The sequence below is a fragment of the Leopardus geoffroyi genome, chromosome A2, assembly GCF_018350155.1.
Source record: "Leopardus geoffroyi isolate Oge1 chromosome A2, O.geoffroyi_Oge1_pat1.0, whole genome shotgun sequence".
NCBI lineage: Eukaryota > Metazoa > Chordata > Mammalia > Carnivora > Felidae > Leopardus > Leopardus geoffroyi.
The window spans coordinates 44,700,956-44,721,840 of NC_059331.1; the positions used below are offsets into that span (position 1 = coordinate 44,700,956).

The 20,885-nt window shown below is 36.3% G+C and overlaps 1 protein-coding gene across 6 annotated transcripts in view; it reads left to right on the top strand.

Annotated features, from left to right (window-relative positions):
- The window catches only part of CNTN4 (contactin 4), a 901,803-nt gene that overhangs the window by 372,801 nt on the left and 508,117 nt on the right, over window positions 1–20,885 (top strand). Inside the window, exon 1 of one of the 6 annotated variants that reach the window (XM_045493587.1) lies at window positions 16,108–16,285. The exons of the other annotated variants lie outside the window; for them this stretch is intronic. The gene's annotated coding sequence lies outside the window, so the exon portion shown is untranslated. Of the gene's footprint in view, window positions 1–16,107; window positions 16,286–20,885 lie in introns of those variants that run through there. 6 annotated transcript variants of the gene reach the window in all.

Sequence of the window (20,885 nt, forward strand, 5' to 3'; positions counted from 1 at the left end):
CCTCTGGGACCCACCTGAGCAGCTGCCCGACACACCCAATGCCTGCTGCCTTCTTCAGGGTCTCAGCTCAGGAAACCTGCATGCCCCTTCTCATGTTTTTGTGTATTCTTAATCACAATTCTTATCCAGCCACGCTCAGCTGCCTGCATAGGTTATCCAAGATCATTTCTGAGGGAGGCACCAATAATTGTTTTTGTTAATGTGCTAGTTGTGAAGTTCCATGGATTTTTGGTGGTGATCTCCTTCAAATTTGTCTTCCCTTAAGCCATATCTTTAGTGCATAATTTTATAAAGTTTGAGGGTCTTTCACAAACATATATCTTGGAATGGCAGAAATGCCTGCTTTATCATTTTTTATTCTAATAAAGAACCTTTTTACAGTTTCATATTTGTGTACTAAGCACCATTATCTATGAAAACATGTGGAAAATGCCTTGAACCCTGTTACAGTTAGGAATCATTTTATCTTTGTGTGTATTAGTAAATGAAAATGGTATTCAGTAGGAAAAATCCCACACTAAAACATGAACATGAAGAACAATATCAACTTTCTCATTACTGATCTAGACATCAATGCATTATTTTTCTTGGTATGTACAAACTTTTTTTCTAAAGAACAAATGGCAGGAAAAATCAAAGCTTCCAAAAGGTAGGATCTTCTACATGAAAAATAGAAATATGCTTCTTCAGAGCCTAAGTCAATCTGGGGAATCAATGTAAAAAGATATTTAAGGGTAGAGATTGTGTCTGATATTAACTTTTTTACCCTTTAAACCACCTACTACATGATAAATACTCAGAAAAAGTGTGCAGAAAACAACTTACTGTGGCATGAACAAATCCACTCCACATCCATCCATTCACTTATCATTATAAAGTTAGCTTTAAAAATTAAACAGCCAATTAGAAAAGTGTAACAGATTTAAAAATCTCTTTACTAGCATGTCCTCCTTACCAGATGCCTTACTCACCAGTGGGTCAACAAATGAAATTTACACATGTATGGTAAAATGTCAACCATTGTTGAAAGTAGATGGTGACCGTATTGGTAATTATAGTCCCTTTCCTGAAATTAAATGTTGTGAATGCGTAAGTACTTTTATGGTAAAATATTGGGAGAAAACAGATAATGTTGCCTATGTCTAGTAAAAGAGATATTGTTATCTAATATTTTATAGACCCTCATAGGCTTTAAAAACATATTTTTAAATATTTTTAATCTTTATTTAGTTTTTAGAGAGAGAAAGAGGTAGAGGCAAGCAGGGGAGGAACAGAGATAGAGATAGAGAGACAGAATCCAAAGTAGGTTCCAGACTCTGAGCTGTCAGCACAGAGCCCGATGCAGGGCTCAAACTCACAAACCATGAGTTCATGACCTGAGACGAAGTCAGACGCTTAACCGACTGAGCCACCCAGGCGCCTCTAAAAATCATGTTTAAACTTTGTATTATTTAGTTTGAACTATGTCATCTAATGCATCTTTTCATATGTGTTTAAGATTTCTCTAGCTGTAGTTTTAGTATTTTTGGTTTCTTAGATTCAGTATGATAGGAATGCCTCAAAAGATATCTTTATTCCCATAATCCAAATCCTTTTGTTGGGAATGGACCTCACTTTGTCTTAAAGAATGAGGAGGTGAATCTTCCATCATGGAGCAGACTGCCTGTCATGGTGCTTTGCACTGGTATCCTCTCTGTAGCTATTTTTGAACCATTTCAAAAGTTTATATTTTGTCTCACAAATCTATACTGTAGCTTCTCAGACAAGGGTTATTTTTAAGTCTTTCATACCTTATGTCCTACATGTGAATTAGAAAATGTGACAATTTAGGCTGTATCATGCTTTGGTTTTCATTGTTTTTTAGAAAATCTCTAGGCACCCTTCTAAATTTATTCAACAGTCACTGGATTGAAAGTTCCCTGAGAGAAGGAAATACTGTCTTCTGGGTTCCTGCCACAGTGCCTTGCCTACAGTTGGTGCTTAATAAATATTGTTGGAATTTAATGCAAGTGGTGGCTCATATGCTTTGCAGGAGTTTTACGTACTCTTTTACTATAACACCTTTTGTATTGCATTTGTGAGTCCTATCTTCTAAACATGTCCCAAATTTCAGAAAGATTATAGGTTAGGATAATGAGTCAGGTGGCTAGGCTTTGTCCTGGAAGCTGATCTCAAATCTGTGGAGGCTGTCTGAAGACACTAGGACAGAGATGTCATGACCAGTTGAGAATAACATGGGGGAGATCTTGTTCAGTGCTCCACGTTGGCAGAATGAGAGCAGATTCTGTTCCCAGGTATGTTTCCATATCCCAGACCTGGGATCGGCCTTTCGTTTCCCTTGTGTTTCCTGTATTTCACAGATACATAGGTGACCATATTGTTATTCATAGATATTTTTTTCTTCTTTGGTGAGATAATTAAAAAAGAAAAGTCATAGTCATTTGGCTCATTATTAAATGTTCTACTTAGTTTTCTATTTAATTCCTCTTTATGACACTCTGGGTCCTTCCGTTTAAGAAACTGCAATAAATGAAGGAGAGAAACAATGAAGCAGATAAACTTGGATTAGCTGTCTTCTTTGGTAATGCTCAGAAAGAATCACATGCCGGTACCCTAATTAACAAATCTGAAGTGTGCTGGCAGTTTATAGTTCAAGCAATATTGTCTGTAGTCTTTTCCTTTCTGTCAGGTTTTATAGGAAGATGGCACAAAGACTGGTGGTTATATTGTTACACAGATTTAATTCTATAAACGTAAAAAAATTGATTACCCTGGGGGTATTAAGAACTGTTTCTACTGATTGAATATTTTACTTGCATAAATGATAGTTCTTATAAACAGCTGCACATTTTAATGTTAGAGTCTTAAAGTTCTTAAATTGTAAGCATAAATGTTTCATTTTGGTTGTGAATTTCCATTCCCCACCCAAATACCATAGTACCAAGTACCAAGGTGATAAATTGACATACACACTCAACTCCCAAGAAAAAGTTCTCTTTATTTTTCTTTATTCCTTATTTTTCTTTCTTTACTTTTCTTTTTTTTTTTTTTTTCTGTGAATATCTGTTCTAAAATGATTGAACCCATGGGACTACTCTAATACCCTTTCAGAGTCCAAGCTGCGCTATTCTCACATGTATGGGTATTTAACATAGCAGAAAATGACATTGCTCAGGGCATGAGGTGATGAGGTAACATTTTAGCTCTCCTGGAACCTTAGTGGCTGGAGGATACCTGAGGGGCACTCTAATCTCCACCTTCTCTTATTTTACAAATCAGGACACCCAAACCACACACAGATCTAGATGATGTTTTCTCATCAACTAGAAATCCTGTCTTCAGAATTTTCCTTCAGTGATTTCTACCACTACAGCTTAATTGTTGCCTTGAGTAATTAGTATTGGGTTGTGATTAGGGCTCCACTGCTAGTTGTAAACAGTATCCATTCTTCCTTTGTTCTTTAATAATCAAACACTAGTATCATTTAGGGCATGAACACTGTAATTGTTAGTGTGTCTACAACCAACATGACCATGTAACTATGTCTTATGCAGTCTAATATAAGCAGAAATATTTGGAGGGACTTCTGAGAAGTCTCTTCAAGGAGAGATGATTTAGTTAGAAATTATGTTTTCTTGTCCTCCTGTGTACCTCCTTCTTTCCACTGCTGGGAATGCAGACTTGACTGCTGGAGCTCTAGGAAGCTATCATGAACCACGTAGTGATCTTGATTAATGTAATGCTAGAATAGTGGGAGGAAATGGGAGAAGAAACCTTGGCTCCTAATTGATGACTATGGAAATGCTCTAACAACCGTATATTGCTTGTTAGGAATTTTTTTTCCCCTTGTGAGTGAGAAATGAACTTCTCTTTCATTTAAGCTGTTATTTTGATTTTTCTCTCACATGTCATTGAACCAGTTTGGATAGAGGGAATTTCAAATGAATGATGGTATTAAAAATGTAGAATTTCAGCAGATTAAGGAGGCATTGCAAGAAACACTGGTCTAATGTCAGGAAAACCCAAAGAAATTCATAATATTGGAAGATTTACTTGCTTTCTCTATATCTTATATATTTTATTTGAAAAATGGGGGCAATGATAATAGCCCTACTACTGCTTCATAATTTTAAGGTCTCTAAAAAGTATAAAATACTTTTTATATGCAATATATTTTTATTAAAAATATTTCCTTGATCTAAAGCAGCATTTCTTAACTGGAAGTCTTTGAATTCATTGATATGTTGTGAAAAATTCAAATTGTGAATACGCTTTTTTTTTTCTGCATAAATGGTCCTTTAAATCCTCAACAGAATCTAGATATTAGAGACTGTGTCCAGAATGGGACGGTAATATTTATTTAGAGGGGACCTCTTCTATTGGGGAGCAGCTAAAATGGATTATTTTAAATCCTCTCTTCAACATCGTAATCAACATTTAGTAACCATCTCTGAATATCTAAACTTGACAGATATTTCAAGTTCTCATTTCAAATACCACTTCTCCCTCAAAGCATTTTTTAAAGTGTCAAGTAGGAAATAATCTTTTCCTTTTCTCAGTTCCCAAAGGACTTTAATAAATACTCTCTTAAAATACTTAAAATCATACGTGTATGATTATACTTCTCCACTGGACCTCAGATTCCTAGAAAGCAAGCATCAAGTCTAGACCTGTTTTAAATCCCCAACCACTTACACGTATTGACTTATTCAGTAAATACTTGATAGATGAATTAATTCCTGAAAATACTTGCTTGTTTTAGTGGTGTATGCAGTACATTTTTTATATAACCCTGCTCTAAAAAGCACGCTTCAGCCTCTTAAAGTAATGGGATAGGAAGGGCTTCAGATTGGATCCAGAGTTCAGCCATTGGAACATGGCACAGGGAGGATGCAGATGGCGATCCTCAGTGCATGGCTGAAATGGAGATCTTGTCAATTGTCTTCTGTCCCTCCCCCTCCAGATGACAATGTGAGTTAGATTTGTGCATAAGCTTGCTCAGAAAAGTTAGATTTTAAAAGATATGAGCAATTTTCTATATGGGAGATATGTATTGTTACCATACTATACTCTCTGTGTAGTACTTACAAAAGGAAGAAAACTTAATCACATCTTTCCTGTAGATACAAATTCAGCTTTTTCATATTATCCAAAAATATATTGGCACTGCAAAATTAAGAAAGAAAGCCGTTTATTGTTGATTACATCATATATGCTTTTAGAAAATTTTGGTTTAATTAAACTTGTTTTTCATCAGCTCATTTCATTCTTACTGGGATATTGTACATTCTTAGACATTCCAGGAAAAACCTGTTGGGGAATTTAAGAGCAATGCCCTTATTTCCATGCAAAGTTTAGAATCACTTACAAGGCATATTTAGCAATCACACTAATCCAGATAAAAATACAACACTTAATCCTGGTGAAAGGAAAATATAGCTTAAATTTGTTGAAATAGTGCCAATAATTCAGCTCTGAATTATACGGATTTTTCCACCCAGTTACTTGTATACCTGGACAACTATAGTTATTTCCAAAGGATGGGCACTGTGCTTCATTTTCAGAAAGCAAAACAGAAGGCACCCTTTCAGAAAGTATAGGTTTCTTTAGAAAGAATATGAGAAGGAGTTGAGATGCTTGCATCTTTTTTTTTTTCCAAACTCAAGGGAAAAGTCCATATCCCTCCAAATGGGAACATATGGCATGGGTAGTATATGCTTCCTTCTCTTACATATGTATTCCATTATGTTTCTGTACAACTGTTTAATGTCTCATTTTTTTTTACTCATCAATAATCCAGAAACTTTAACGGACAGGTGTCTTCCCTTAATGAATCACATACAACATCCTTAACTGGACATCCAAGATCCCTCCAAACTGGCTCCGCGGTACCTAAAATATAGACTCCATTGGTTGCATTCCCATACCTTTTATACCTTCAAATGACTTAGCTCATCAGTATGTCTTTGGAAAATCCAGAGTTTGGTACATTTTTATATATATCATAAGTGGTTCTCACATTGACAGACAACATGTAGTGAATGACTTAGTGACCTCTGTCCATGAGTGTACACATGTAGAAACCCAAGCCATTTTAGTAAGAAGGGACTTGGGAATTGAACTGGGTTTATTCTAACAAGACCCAGATGAATGTATATACCAGCACTATGGCATATAAAAATTTCACGTTTCCTATTAATGTTGCCTTTAGTGATAACTTCTTTAATACCATTTTTATGATCTCACCAAGCATATTGAATACTGAAGAGCCAAACCTGTTATTCTCTGTCTTATGACTCTCTTATTTTTATAGAACACTTACAGAATCTATAATTATTGAATTTACTTGTTGATTACTTCTCTGTTGTCTTTCTCCCTCCCCAGGGTATAAACTCTATAATTGTTGTCATCTGTTTGGCTCACCAGCACACAACACAGTGATTAGTACCTAATAAATAATAAATATAGGTTGGATGAATGCATCTTCTCATTTACTTACTTTCCCACTTGTTTTCTCTCCCTCTCTATACCTTTCCATGCTACCAATAATGAATTGTTCTTTGAATTACAAACAGGTGAAATAATTTCAAATAATCCATTGGAATGTATTAAGTCAATGTTGATAAAATGTTTGTTTATAAAATGAAATTTGAACATGAAGCCAATTCATTAACTATTCCTAGTTTATTTTTTTATTTTTATATTTTACTTATTGCAAGTACATATGAATGTGTATTACATGGAATTTGATAGATGCTTAGAAAACATTGATTGCCAAAAAAGAGAGAGAAAACATTGATTGCTTTTGTGGCAACGTATTAGTTGCTAACAGTGCTAACAGGAGAGCAAATTTTGGGTTATATGGTAATTATAGTTTTCTTGTTTTGGAAATTAACAAAAGGTTTTTAAGAGTGGTTGTGTCATTTTATATACTTGCCAACAATGCATGAGTCATTTAGTTTCTCTACATTCTCCCCAACATTGAATATTTCCTTTTTTTCTAACTTTAGTCATTCTGATAGGTATGTATTAAATCTCATTATGATTTTAGTTTGCATTTTCCTAATAGCCAATGAACATCCATTCGTATTCTTATCTGTTTATCCTCCTCAGTAAAATGTCTGTTCATGGTGGGCGGGGCGGTTTGCCCATTTTCTAACCATTATTTCTTAACTAACTGTTTAGTCTTAGAGTCCTTCATATATTATAGATACTAATTCTTTAATGAATATGTGGTTTTCAAATTTATTATCTCAGTATATAGTTTGTGTTTTCATTTTCTTATTTCTCTGAGCAAATGTTTTTGTTTTTGTTTTTGTTTTTTTTTTAATGTGCTAAGGTCCAATTTATCGGTTTTTCTTTTTATTTACCATGCTTTTTGTATCAAATCTGGGAACTCTTTGCCCAGCCCTAGACCCTGAAAATTTCCTCAGTGCTTTTTCTAAAAGATTTATGGTTTTACATTTTGTATTTAAGTTCTCTAAAACATTGAAATTATTTCCTTATAAAGCTTGTAGGAGTAGGGAAGCATTATAGGCAAAGAATATATTTGTACAGAGAGGAGAAAATAGCATGGGGCTTTGAAGGAAGAGAGAAACATCCTGATTGATGAATGTGATATAAAACACAGGTCATAAGGCAAGGGATGATATTAGAGAGAGAACTTTGTATGAATTGGTAGTGTTGGGGTTTTACCAGGTAATTGATAGGGATCCATTGAAAGATTTTAAATGGGGGATAATGTGTTTAGATTTCTATTTTGGAGAGGGCACTCTGACATCAGTGTGGAGAATGGATTTCAACCAGGGCTTTTCACTTTTTATTCATTTCCAGGTGAAAAATGCTACAACAAAATAATATGGTTTATAGATCAATAAATGGCACAATTTAAAATGTCTGAAAGGAACTCTTTGGCTCCTTAATATAGAGTGCATTCTGCAGAAGTTGAAAGTGATTCTACTCTGAGAAGTGTAGTATTTTTAACTTTCGTAGATATGGAGAAGGGTGTCTCATTATTTAACTTAAGACATTACTATGAAGAGTGATATCCGGGTTTACTCTATAGTTTCCCTCTTTCCCTTAAAAAGAAGTGGTTTATTTCATATTTTACACCTATCTTCATGTTTTCTGGAAATAGTAAGAAATTTTCATGAATAGCTTGATGAGTTGTCATTGGCCTTGGTCTCTAAGAAATCTTAAGAAACTTAGTATTTTCTGAATGGCATCCATTACCATCATTCTGATATTATGTGAGAGGATTGAGTGAGTGGATTAGTATCCTTTCAAAACGAAATTGGCTGATTATTGAGGTTTATGAATCCAGGTGTTTTGTAACCATCATTACAATAATTGATTGTTCAGTGTTCATTGGTGTATGCTAACATGACCTGGTAGAAGGCTCGTGGAGAAAATGATACTTAGACATTCTCAAAGCATTCTCCAAATGCTACTTACTAGTTACAAAAATAAAATGATACCTGTATTTACTAGAGAGTAGTCTGGGGAGTAAATTCAATACCATCCATAACAGGACAAACTGGAAATACCTACCCCTCATGCAGTGCACTAAGAAGAGGTGTCACCTATATGCAGAAAATATAGTAAATGACAGTTTTCTATCACAATTAGATTTCTTGGATTGGTTAATTAAATTGTGGTTATGGAGGTGAAAATCCTTGTTCTTTGGAAAAAACATTATTTGGTGAATCATCACATCATACACTTCAAATAGCTTACAATCTTGGGGCGCGTGGGTGATGCAGTTGGTTAAATGTCCAGCTCTTGATTTCTGCTCAATTCATGACCTCATAGTTTGTGAGTTCTGGTCCTGCATTGGGTTCTGTGCTGATGGCACAGAGCCTGTTTGGGATCCTTTCCCTCCTTCTCTCTGCCCCTCTCCTGCTTGTGTGCATGCTCTCTCTCTCTCTCTCTCTTTCTCTCTCTCTCTCTCAAAATAAATAAATAAACTTAAAAAAAATAGCTTACAATCTTATTTGTCCATTATATATCAGTGAAGTTGAAAAAGCATTATTTATTGAATTCTTTGGAGAATTATTTAAGGATAAAATTCCCAAATGTCTGCTACTTACTCTTAAATGATTCGGGAAAAGAAAGAAGTATAACAGAATGAGAAGAAAAGAGGGAAACGATGAGGAGAGGGAATAAAAGGAGAAAGCAGGGTCACCTGGGTGGCTCAGTTGATCATCTGACTCTTGATTTTGGCTTAGGTCATGATCTCATGGTAGTGACCTCCAGCCCTGCCTTAGGCCCACCATGGAGCGTAGAACCTGCTTGAGATTCTCTCTTGTTACACTCATTCTTGTTCTTCCTCTCTCTCTCTCTCTCTCAAAAATAAGCTTCAAAAAAAGAGAAAGCAAATATCAAAATGTTTACATTAGTTCTGAGTCATAGTCATATGGGTTTTCATTACACCATTCTTTCAACTTCACTGTAAGTTTGAAATTTTTCCAAAAAAAAAAAAAAAAAAAAAGAAAGAAAATCTGGCTGGAGGGTAATTAACATAATCAAGTTTAAACTGAGTATTCTATAATCTTATCCAAAGTTATTACATTTTATATGTTATTTTAGATCATTCCTTCCCAACAATTTCAAGGCTTAATACATTCACTTTAGGCCAACGTGGGTTTTTTTTTTAAGGTTTTTAAAGTTTATTTATTTATTTTGAGAGAGACAGAGACAGCCTGAGTTGAGGGTGGGAGTGGGGGTGGGGGGGGAGAAGGGCAGAGAGAGAGGAGACAGAGAATCCCAAGCCGGCTCCACATTGCCAGCGCAGAGCCCAATGCAGGGCTTGATCTCATGAAACTGTGAGACCATGACCTGAGCCAAAACCAAAAGTCAAATGGTTAACAGACTGAGCCACCCAGGCACCCCTCTACCAGCTTGTTTTAAAGTTACAAAGTTAGAATGACTGGTTTACTCTAAGCAAACACACCAAGGACCATTTTTGATTGTGAACGTGATTGGAAAAGAAAATATCGTCAACAAAGAAAAATAAATGTTCCGTGTGATAAAGTTTTAGAAAACTCAAAGCTGCCATATGTTAGCTATGAGCCCTCCGACATCTTATTCAGCCTCTTTGGTTTTCAGTGCCTTTATCTATGAAACAAGAATAGTAAAGACACTTACCTCATAGGGTTGTGGTAAAGATTAAAATAAATAATCATTGTAAAATGCATAACTGTTTCTGACACAGTCATCCAAAATAATGATAGTGTACGATTGAATATATATATATATATATATATACATATATATATATATATATATATATATATATATGTATGTATTTGGACAGAAGTCCTCCTTCTGCATTCTGCACAGCTCAGAATTAAATCTGTGATGTCATTCCCCCCAAATCAGGAAAATTACAAATTTATTTTAAAATTGCAAAGACCTGAATAGACGTATTACTTAGCATGAGTATGGATTTATACTGTAACATTACATGTGATTATGTGGCTATATCATTTAGATTACCTAGATTTTAGGTTCTTGGAATTAAAGGTTGCTTTTGCTTTATTTGTCATTTGTTTGCAATATTTCTACATCATATTGGTTTGATAGAGGATAGAAGGATATGAATTTAGACAGTGGTTTCCCTGAAAATAACTTTTAAAATTTCTACTTAAAGAGAGACTTGAATTCTGCCTTAATCTCTGATGCATTTTGTTCTAAAGTTAAGCCCGATCCTCTATATCTGGAAATGCATTTGGTGGGGTAGGGGGAAGAAAGAAAGAAAAAACATTAACCGATTTTCTGCAAAGCATGTAGGAAGGAAAGCAGGCATCTTACTCCTCTTTGTCACTCCATGAAATGTTAAGAACAGACTTTGCTTAGTGTAAGCAGTTACTCACTTTTCTTCTAATGTAACATCGTGGTAATCTTAAGAAATAGAGTCCTTTTTGGTTTTGGTTCTCTTACTTCTTGAACAACTTCTTCCTTATCCTGTTTCATCTGCAGCAGATCTAAGGGGAGATAGTTTCTCTTTAAGAAACAAAGGTGAACTGAGTCCCCTCATGTAAAAGCCTGCAGAAGGCTTTTTGCACTCAGTGGAAGGTATGCCAAAGAATGAAATGAAAAACCTCTGCCATCTACCTAGCGCCTACACTCTCTGGAGCCAGCAGAAGAGCACAGCACCAGAGTTGAAGAGTCTACAGGGCACTACATTAGTGATAAAGCTGATTATAAATAATAATGACCTTAGTGGATGATGAGAAATGTGGTAAACTTTTTCTGAGCCAGACAAGATGATGTAGGGGATACAGTATAAATGCATATAAAGTTTGTAAGGAAAGCAGATGCTGAGAGATTTTATTTCTCTCCCCAATAATTTAAATGGACAATTAATTTAGTAGGTGCTCAATAAATTTTTGTTCAATCAATAGAAGGGTTTTAAAAACTGAGTTCCTAATGAAAGCCCATATTTTCATTTAATCCCAACTGTCTATTAAAACTGCATGTATTTCAAGAATAAGATCATATTCCTGATATCGGAACATAGGAAAGGTTGTTCATCTGTTTAGAGTCAGAGAGATAGAAAGAAAACATGTATATAGAATTGCATGGAGCTCAACTTGCTGAAGAGTTGTCTCCCTTGGTTCCCGTGGCAGGGTCTGGTGGGAGAGGGTAACAGATACTGAATTGAGACTCATTTTTATTTGTTCTCTTTGGTTTTGTGAAAAGGGAGACAGGGAGGAGAGGGCCCTAATGGTTACTTGCTAGGATTTGACTTTTTTACTTAGTGATCATGTCACTAGCCCTTTGTTCTAAGGTCCTGCTTGTTTGTTTGCAGGCTTTAAACTGATAGGCTTTAAATTACAGTACTTTCTTGGTTTTTGAACTAGTTTATTGTACTGAATGTGGTAACTTTTGTGGCAGCATATTGAAAAGTCTAAAGTGACTTTCCAGGCAAAACGGTGTTTTCTATTGGTACTGCTGCTATATTTAGAACAACACCATGTAAACTTGGCCGGTTTTTAACCTCAGTTCCGAATTCCGAGGAATTCTAACTATGAGGGTCCCACATGCTTCCCCCTTGGGTCAGGGTTTCTCATATGTGGCATTATTGACACACTGGGTCACATCATTTTTTTGCAGGATTGGTGTGTCCTGTGCATTATAGGCTGGATGGCAGCATCTCTGATCTCTACCCACTAGATGCCAGTAGCACCCACCCATCGCCTCAGTTGTGACAGTTAAAAACCAGTCTTGGAAAGTGTTCTATCTTTGTTAGAAGGAAAATCAGAATCTTCTGAGTGAAAGGATTTTTTTTATTTTTAGATGATAAGAAAATGTGTGTGTGTTCTTTAGCCAATCCAATAAGGATAAATCAGTTCTTCCCCAAAAAGTAAATGAGAAGTTCCACTTACACATATAGGCATGCACATGCACACCTTAAATTAATAGACATTTTTTGCTAAAGATTACCCCAAATGTCTGAGCATTTGGCAATAGATGAATATTGAGGCATATTACATTTTTAATCTAGCGTGTAGGTCAATTTAATGTCATTGTGACATAATATTCAAAATGGGCTGTTTTTCTTCCCTAGGCTGTTTTAATTTTGTCACCCTGGTCTATTTGGGTCATTGTTACAGGAATCTGATTACTTCTTGGAAAACAAATTAGGCCATAGACTTTCTCGTGTGAATCTATACTTTTGTCTCGCTTCTCGATTATTTTATTATTGGCTCCATTGCTTTTGATTGGAAAAGAAGGTCCAGTCAAGCTGCTAAGATTATCATTCCAGTGGGTGCCCTGGGCAGTGATTTCTGAACCATTCATTCCTTTGAAATTTTGTTCTCAGCTGGAGAAATGTCACAGTTGTCTTAGCTTTTGACTCTGACTTTTAGCGAGAGAAGCAAGGAATAGGAAATAACACTTTCTAGAAGAAACAATGAGAAGTTGTATGCACATCAGGCGACTTACTGCTGAAGATTTCAAAACATTAAAACATATTGATTAAGTTTCAACCTGTTGGGAAATTATTGCCGTAACTTTCATTTTTCCCCTAGATTTGCTGAGGCTCAGAGCTGTATTTAACTTGCTGAATCTTGTATTTATGGCCAGAAAGAGACCTCAAGAGCCCCATTCCCCAGGTTCTTATTAGCCTTGACAAGAGCGTGTTAAAATTGCAGACTCCTCAGAGTCCCAAAGAGATGCCTTTTCTTGCAATTTCTATGCAAAGTCTAAGACAATCTCTGTGTATATTTTGGCTTCTGAAATAGATTCTGAGGTAATATATCAGATTATATTGTCTTTGTGAAGACACTTTCTTCTGTTTGTAGTTGCTAATCATTTTTCTATTTCCCTTCCTCTTTGCTATATTTATTTTGACATTAATGTTGGCTTTGACCTTAAAGGAAAAAAAACTATCAGACATTTCCCAGATTTAGGTTTTTATTATAAACCACTTCATATTTTAAATGATATGTCTCAGGGGAGAAATGTATGAAGAATTGATGGAAGTTAGAAATTTTTAGTTAGTAATTATCACCTACCATTAGAAACAAGTGCAAATCACATGATGTCAAAGTAAATCTATCACATATCATAATCAAAGATGAATCAAAGTAATTACTAGCCAAACAGGGATTGCGTAGAACTTAAAACCAATTTGACTATACCACTGAATAAACACTTTAGTATTTTAATTTGCTCCTATTTTCATTTATTTCAGCAGTATGCTTGCTAATATGACTGAGATGCACAATTGGTATTTAACCTGTTTTTGTCAGCACCTCACATGATCTGCATGAAGTATATGTGCTAAAGTCTCAGTAATAATGAGCCAGATGAAAACAACAGATGTGAAATTTATGCCATTTTACATCTTATGCCAAATTGCAACAATACCCAACAAAGTGAAGAAACAGGTTATCTTAGAGAAATTGGATCAAAAATACTTATAAAAACATGTTTTTTAAATTTAATTTTAGTTTTTAATATGAAATTTATTGTCAAATTGGTTTCCATACAACACCCAGTGCTCATCCCAACAGGTGCCCTCCTCAATGCCCATCGCCCACTTTCCCCTCCCTCCCACCCCCCCATCAACTCTCAGTTTGTTCTCAGTAAAATACTTATAAAAACATGTTTAACCAACACAAAATTGCTCAAAAGTTAACTAAAATTTGTAAAAGGTTTCATTATACTGATTCATCATCTTCCACTTTGTTTTATTGCTAATGACTATTGATCATAAATCTACTTGAGGCCTTATATCTGGTTTGGAATAACTGAGTCGGTAAAGGATATGAAAAGGTCTGGCAGGATGCATTTTACATGAGATCCTGCGTCCTTTTAGTGAGCTACTTTTCTGATTACTGAGTGAAGGATCATAAAAGTGTCCATTTTCCTTTTATTCCCCAAGGCCAGTACCAAAACCCTAAGATAACTTGAGTTGTCTTGACCTTGATGATACACATTTTTCCACAAAAGATAAGGTAACTGATAATGTGAGAAGCCCTACCTTTCTTTACCTTTGAATAGTGGGAGCATAAGAAACATGGAATAATCCAGTTAAATATGAAAAGACTCTTTCCCCAAGAACTCTAGCTATTGGCTCATGAAGACAAACATTTACCTGGACTTTTGGCTCTTTGTCCAGTTTTATTTTCAGGTAGACATCATTAATGTAGAATTAGATAAAATTATTTTCTACCTCATCAGTCTTTTTTTTTTCTTTCACATGTTTATAATTTACCCACACTTCATGATCACGATACCTCCAGTTCTCTAAAATAGCCAATTGATCATGAGACCCTCAAAGGTAACAGAGACCCCCATCTGGGATATTTTTTTAAGTGTACTTTTATTTTCATTCCTCTGGTTCTGTTAGAAGTGTAAGCTAATGGAGGTCTACTTTCTAGCTCTTAGAACATATAGAATGTCGTATCTGTGAGAGCCCTCAGAAGTCTGGACCAAGGCCCTGTTATACACATAAGAACACTAGGGCTCAGAAAGGAAAAATGTCATACTGTAGAACACCTGATTTTTATAGCAAGGTGAGGATTAGAACTTGAGATTTCTGATTCCTTAAATTCCCCTTGTCCCTTTATCACATGGACTAACTATTAGCTGCTATGTGGGTGTAGAACTTTAAATTACCGCATGGGTTCCTTGATCACTGCCTTTCAATGAGTGACACAAGAGAGGAGTCTCCTTTCTCTCACATGGAGTGTTTTACATCCCTGACTCAGATTTGCTTAACTAAAGTCAAACTTAAATAAACAAATGTCTTCAGGGGCTAGTGGGTAGCATATATGAGCAAAAGTGGGGTGGCACCATTTGGTAAAATGTTCTGTTTAAAAATGTTCTCATTGAAATACTAAAATCTCTGTTTTGCCAAACCAAGCCTGTCCACAGGCTACAACTTTGCAGCTCTTGTCTGCATCACCACGTGGATAGGTAGTGAAGAACATTTTTTCAGGTATGTAAGCACAATCAACATTACAGTTACTTTTACCATACTTGGTGTCCCAAATACCGTGCCAAACCCTCTGCTTTGAATGCACTGGACTTCCAGTACTCAAGGAGAAGCTTATCTTTGGGGATATAAAATGCCCCCACAGAGACCAGCTTTCGTCCAACTAGTCTCTCCAACGTCTAGACCTGCAAAAAATATACAAATGTATGTCTCATAAAATCCATAGGAGAAATGAGACTGCAGCCTGTAACCTTCCTGAGAGCAGCAAAAAACCCTTACAGACAAGCCAAATCACGGGGCAAATCCACCATATGTACTGAACAACCAGTGTAATTATGTTCTGTAGTTGAGGAATTACATAAATTGCCCATTGGGAAGGAAACCGTAATCTCTACCCCTCCCTTGAAATCTATAAACAGCTGTGTGAGTGTCTCTGTTTTTGAAAGGTTGAACACATTTGATCGGGGAACCAACTTGATTTCCTAATCAGGTTCAATGTGAGCAGAGCCAGTTAGAGATGTGTGTGATTCTCCCAGTGTGCGTCTTTGATTCATGCGCTAATTATGTCGATCCTTTGGGGAACACAGCCACGAAGCTGGGTCCTCCTTGATTAATGCTGGCTGAGAGCCATGCAGCACGCAGCAGAGAGCAGTTCAGCATCTCTAGTCCCAGCTGAGAATATGGTCCCATTATCTCCCAGCTGCCTAAGCAATCCATAAGGGCCTGTTCTGCGTGGATGATCAGTGTAGTGGAAGCAGGGACTTGCTGAGAACTGAAATCTCTGTTTGATTTGCTGTAACATGTAAAGCGAAACTGGGACATTTTACTTTACAGTCTGTAAGTACCAGGTTTTCTTCCCCCCTCTTTCTCCCTAAAGCTCCATGGGAATGTGACTTTGCAAGCTGCATTTGATTTGGTGTTGCTTCGCTCTTTGTTGAAACAAGCTGGTGAGACAGAGTGTCATCTGTTTAGAGCTTGCTGTTTCTGTCAGATCTCTTTTATAATTGATTCATACAGGAAAATAAGAGACCTTTCAGAATGCTTTTATAGAAGTTAAAAATTATTGGTTTTGTTTTTAATTTGGAAGCATGGGCACATTGTCTTTTGTGCTCAGGATGGTTAGAGTTTATGTTTATCTTCTGTATCTCTGGCCATTGCAAGAAAAATGTAAGTAAAAGTAATGTGTATGTAAAGAGATCATCTTACGTGCACTTCTGTATCGAAGAAGCATGTGTCAGTATTTGCAGAATTTGTTTAAGAGTTTATTTTGTGGCTCTCTGCTGCCACTAAGAAAGGCAGAAACAGGAAAGTTTCTCTTGTTTTTCAGTTGCATGCTGTTTAGAAACTTTGCCAGGGGTGGGGGTGGGTGGGAGTAAGTATTAGGAATATTTGCAAATATAAACTCTACATCTCCTTTTTCATGCTTAAAGTCTGTGTTTCAAAATAAGAGTCTATTTCTTAGCTCTATTTTGTGTTTGAATGTGCCACTTTTTGTGAAGTAATGTTAATTTAAAAAACCAAAAAATATCATTTCAAATCTCAGTTCATTTATGTTTCATGTGTCTCCCAATGCAGTCTATCAAATTAATACTTGTTATCCATGCAAGATGAATTGATCATAAAAAATGATATTAGAAATTAATATTGTTGATAATGTTTGCATGGTGTCTCTCAAATGATCAATGGCTTAGTGAAATTAAAGATTGTTATCACTATGGAAAGGGATATGTTGTTATTTTTTTTCCAGGTTTCCCTAACCTAAATATAAATCACACTTTTCTTCCTGGATTGAACATAGAACAATTGAGCTGTTGTAAGAATAGAATTTGAATATAAGAGGCTTGAACGGTTTGAACCAATAGCCAGAGCTGAGGTGGACCAAAATGAACTTGAAATCATTCATAGTTGAAAAGGGGAATCAGAGTGCCCTCAATGAGCTTGAGACCATCGAGCTAGAGGATCCCATAATTTCCAGAGTGAAAATACAATTTTCATGAATAGGCAGTAGGTCCCAAAGCAGAGGAAAACCACAGGCTGTGAAGTATAAAAGTGTCTCACTGGTGGGGACAGAGTATGTTCTCATTAGACTTGGTTGATAGGAACAATGCAAGAGAGAGAAGACGCAAAATAAATGGTTGTCTATGTGAGGTCAGACATTTTCAGGGCTTGAGGTTTGGAGGGAAAAAGTAACAAGCTAATAGAGAACGCTTAACATCTGGCCGGATGGAAGCGAACAATCCCAGGGCTGTCCTTGCAGAGAAGTCTGTTCCTGGAAAAAAGCAAGTGTGTTTAAGGATGTTCAAACACTGAAATCTGAAATGAAGGCAAGTAGTTTTGATGGTCATGTTTCCCCTAAACAAAAGAATGGCTTCATGTCTTCTTCCAAAACCAAGCTGACGTTTAAGCGATGGTTCCTGAGGAAGCTTCAGCTATATTTGGAAAAATAAAAATGTTGGTGTTTTCTAACTAGTACAAGTATATGATCTTGCAGAGATGTTAACTTGTTTAAAATGATAAGAGACGGTAGTCTTGAATTCTATTTTTTTTTTAGATAGTAGGAATTTTTCCCCTTTTTACAGGAGTATTTTACTGAAGTAGTTTAAGTTTGATTTTTCTATTTTCCATTCAGACATTTAGAAATTTCATCTCCCATGATAAACATTTTTATGGCTGGTCACTACAAAGCTGTAAGAGGTATTTGCAAGATTTAAAGTGTGCTCCTCTTACTTTAGAAACGTTTTGATTATTTTCTAAAAATTAGGACACTCTCTCCCCAATTGTGCTTAATCTGTAGAAAAGGGATTGGATGCACCAGGGGTAGTTTAGGGTCTGGTCACTTGACAGATGGGGAAGCCAGATGGATGTCACATATACCTTGTAAGAGGTGATTTTAAAGCCATGGTGATTTATTTGGTCTTCAAAATAAATGTAAAGTGTTATAAAAGATAATAAAGGAAAAAAAGTCTTATGTCTCTGTATGTGTTTGCATGCGTGCAAATCTACTCATCACCCTGGTAGGTGGTTTCTATGCTCTTCTGACTACGGTAACCCCTCATCATCGAGAAGGTGCTGATGTTGAACAAAGTGGAAGGAATCCTGACAAGGGACACATCAGTAGAGAGTAAAGTCCTTGGCAGGGTGTGCTTTGGGCCCTTGGCAAATGTTTTGTCTGTGCCCAGAGGTGCAGGGCTAAGCACAAAGAGAACTTCACAACATCCTCAGCACACTTGTAAGCATGTCCTGTTTGCACACAAACTGCACTCCAGCCTTCTTTGACAGGGTGGATCAGAAAATGTGAGGTGCGGAAGAGACCTCTGTAAATTCCCTCTACAATAACTTCAAAGTGAATATGATGGGGGGCGCCTGGGTGGCGCAGTCGGTTAAGCGTCCGACTTCAGCCAGGTCACGATCTCGCGGTCCGTGAGTTCGAGCCCCGCGTCGGGCTCTGGGCTGATGGCTCAGAGCCTGGAGCCTGTTTCCGATTCTGTGTCTCCCTCTCTCTCTGCCCCTCCCGCGTTCATGCTCTGTCTCTCTCTGTCCCCAAAAAAATAAATAAACGTTGAAAAAAAAAATCAAAGTGAATATGATGGAACAAAAACTAAATTTAATAACCCTGAAAATTTTGACTGATTTTAAATGTTAACAAGCCTTGACTACTATGCATTGTCAAAGTATCCACTCAATGGATTATCAGTAATAACAGTTGAAGCTTGAGTTGAGCTTTTTCAAATTGCTGTGCAAGCTCTAATAAGCCACTTTACCTCTCTGTGCCTCAGTATTCCCCCTGTAAGATGAGGTTTGATTTATTATTTATTTATTTAATGTTTTATTTATTTTTGAGAGAGAGAGAGAGAGAGAGAGTGAGAAAAAGGCAGAGTATGAGCAGGGGAGGGGCACAGAGAGAGGGAGAAAAGAATCCAAAGCAGGCTTTAGGCTCTCTGAACTGTTAGCACAGAGCCCGACACAGGGCTCAAACTCATGAACCTGAGATCCGGACCTGAGCTGAAGTCAGATACTCAACCATCTGAACCACCCAGGCACCCCAAATGAGGTCTGATTTTTTAAGATGACTTTCGGGGTTACGAAAGTCTATGATCTCATGACACCTCATTCTAATCTCTCCCTCACTCCTGGAAAGCCCTTCAAATTGCCCAGGGACTGAGTGAAATGTGATATAATTGTCATCTGAAGCAAAATGTTACTGGGATTCTTTCCTTTCTTCCTTTCCTTTCCCTCTTCTCCTCTCCTTATTCCCTTCCTTTCTTCCTTCCTTTTTTCTTCTTTCACACTATCCCTACTCCCTCCCTTTCCACTCTGTCCTAGTTCCCTTCTCCCTGTTTTTTTATTAGTGAGTTGTTCTAAAATCAAACAAACAAAGCTGGGAATGTCTGTTCTTTTGACTAATCTGTTTGCCATATACTCTTATGAGAGATCATCGAGGTATAAGGTGTATAATGGTGTCCTGCTCTGCTGTGTATTAACAATTACTTACTCGTAGGCATGTGTATACAGACAGGACCTGAAAGTTATGGATGTGTATCTTTGGGTGTATAGATTGCCCATATTAACTTTTAAAGTAAGAGAATAATTTATCTTATATTCCAAATTGAAGTTGATAAAACAGGATTTATCCAAATGTGTTAAGCTAACAACATTTAATTTAGAAATAAAACAAAATTTTCATAATTGAATGTACACTTTCATGTAGCAGGATACTAAAGAGCTTGATTTAAAAAAAAAAAAAAAAGGAAGAAAAAATTTGAACTGAAGGATTTAATTTTTCCCCAAGAAATGACAGTCTTGTTTAACAACATGGAAAAGAAAAGCCATAAATGATTTCATTAATAAATAGAGTTGACCCTTGAACAACCCAAGTGTTAGGGGCTCTGACCTCCTCCTGCACAGTCAAAAATCCACATATAACTTTTGACTCCCCAAAAACTTAACTAATTGTCTGCTGTTGACCAGAAACCTTATTGATGCATCAACATTTCATTAACACATATTTTATTTTACAGGTGTTATATACTGTATTCTTACAATAAAGTAAGCTAGAGAAAATAATAGTTGCTAAGAAAATCATAAGGAAGAGAAAATACATTTACAGTACTATACTGTATTTATAAAAATAATAATAATAAAAACACATATAAGGGGACCCATGCAGTTCAAACCCATGTTGTTTAAGGAACAACTGTATATAACTGAGAAACATAATCAAGTGAGCAACTTTGTGGACTTTAAGTCAGGTAAAAAAAAATTCGTGCAAAATTTTCTTGATGATACTTTTTTCTGTAAACTCAGACTGTTTATTGCTGGTAAGACTCCCAGTTAAAAACAACAATCTGTGAAGTTACTAAACTTGCCACTAATGATCCTGGGGCTTCTCGATGTGCTCAAACCAAATTGTGAATAAATTTCCTTTGTGGATCGTTAC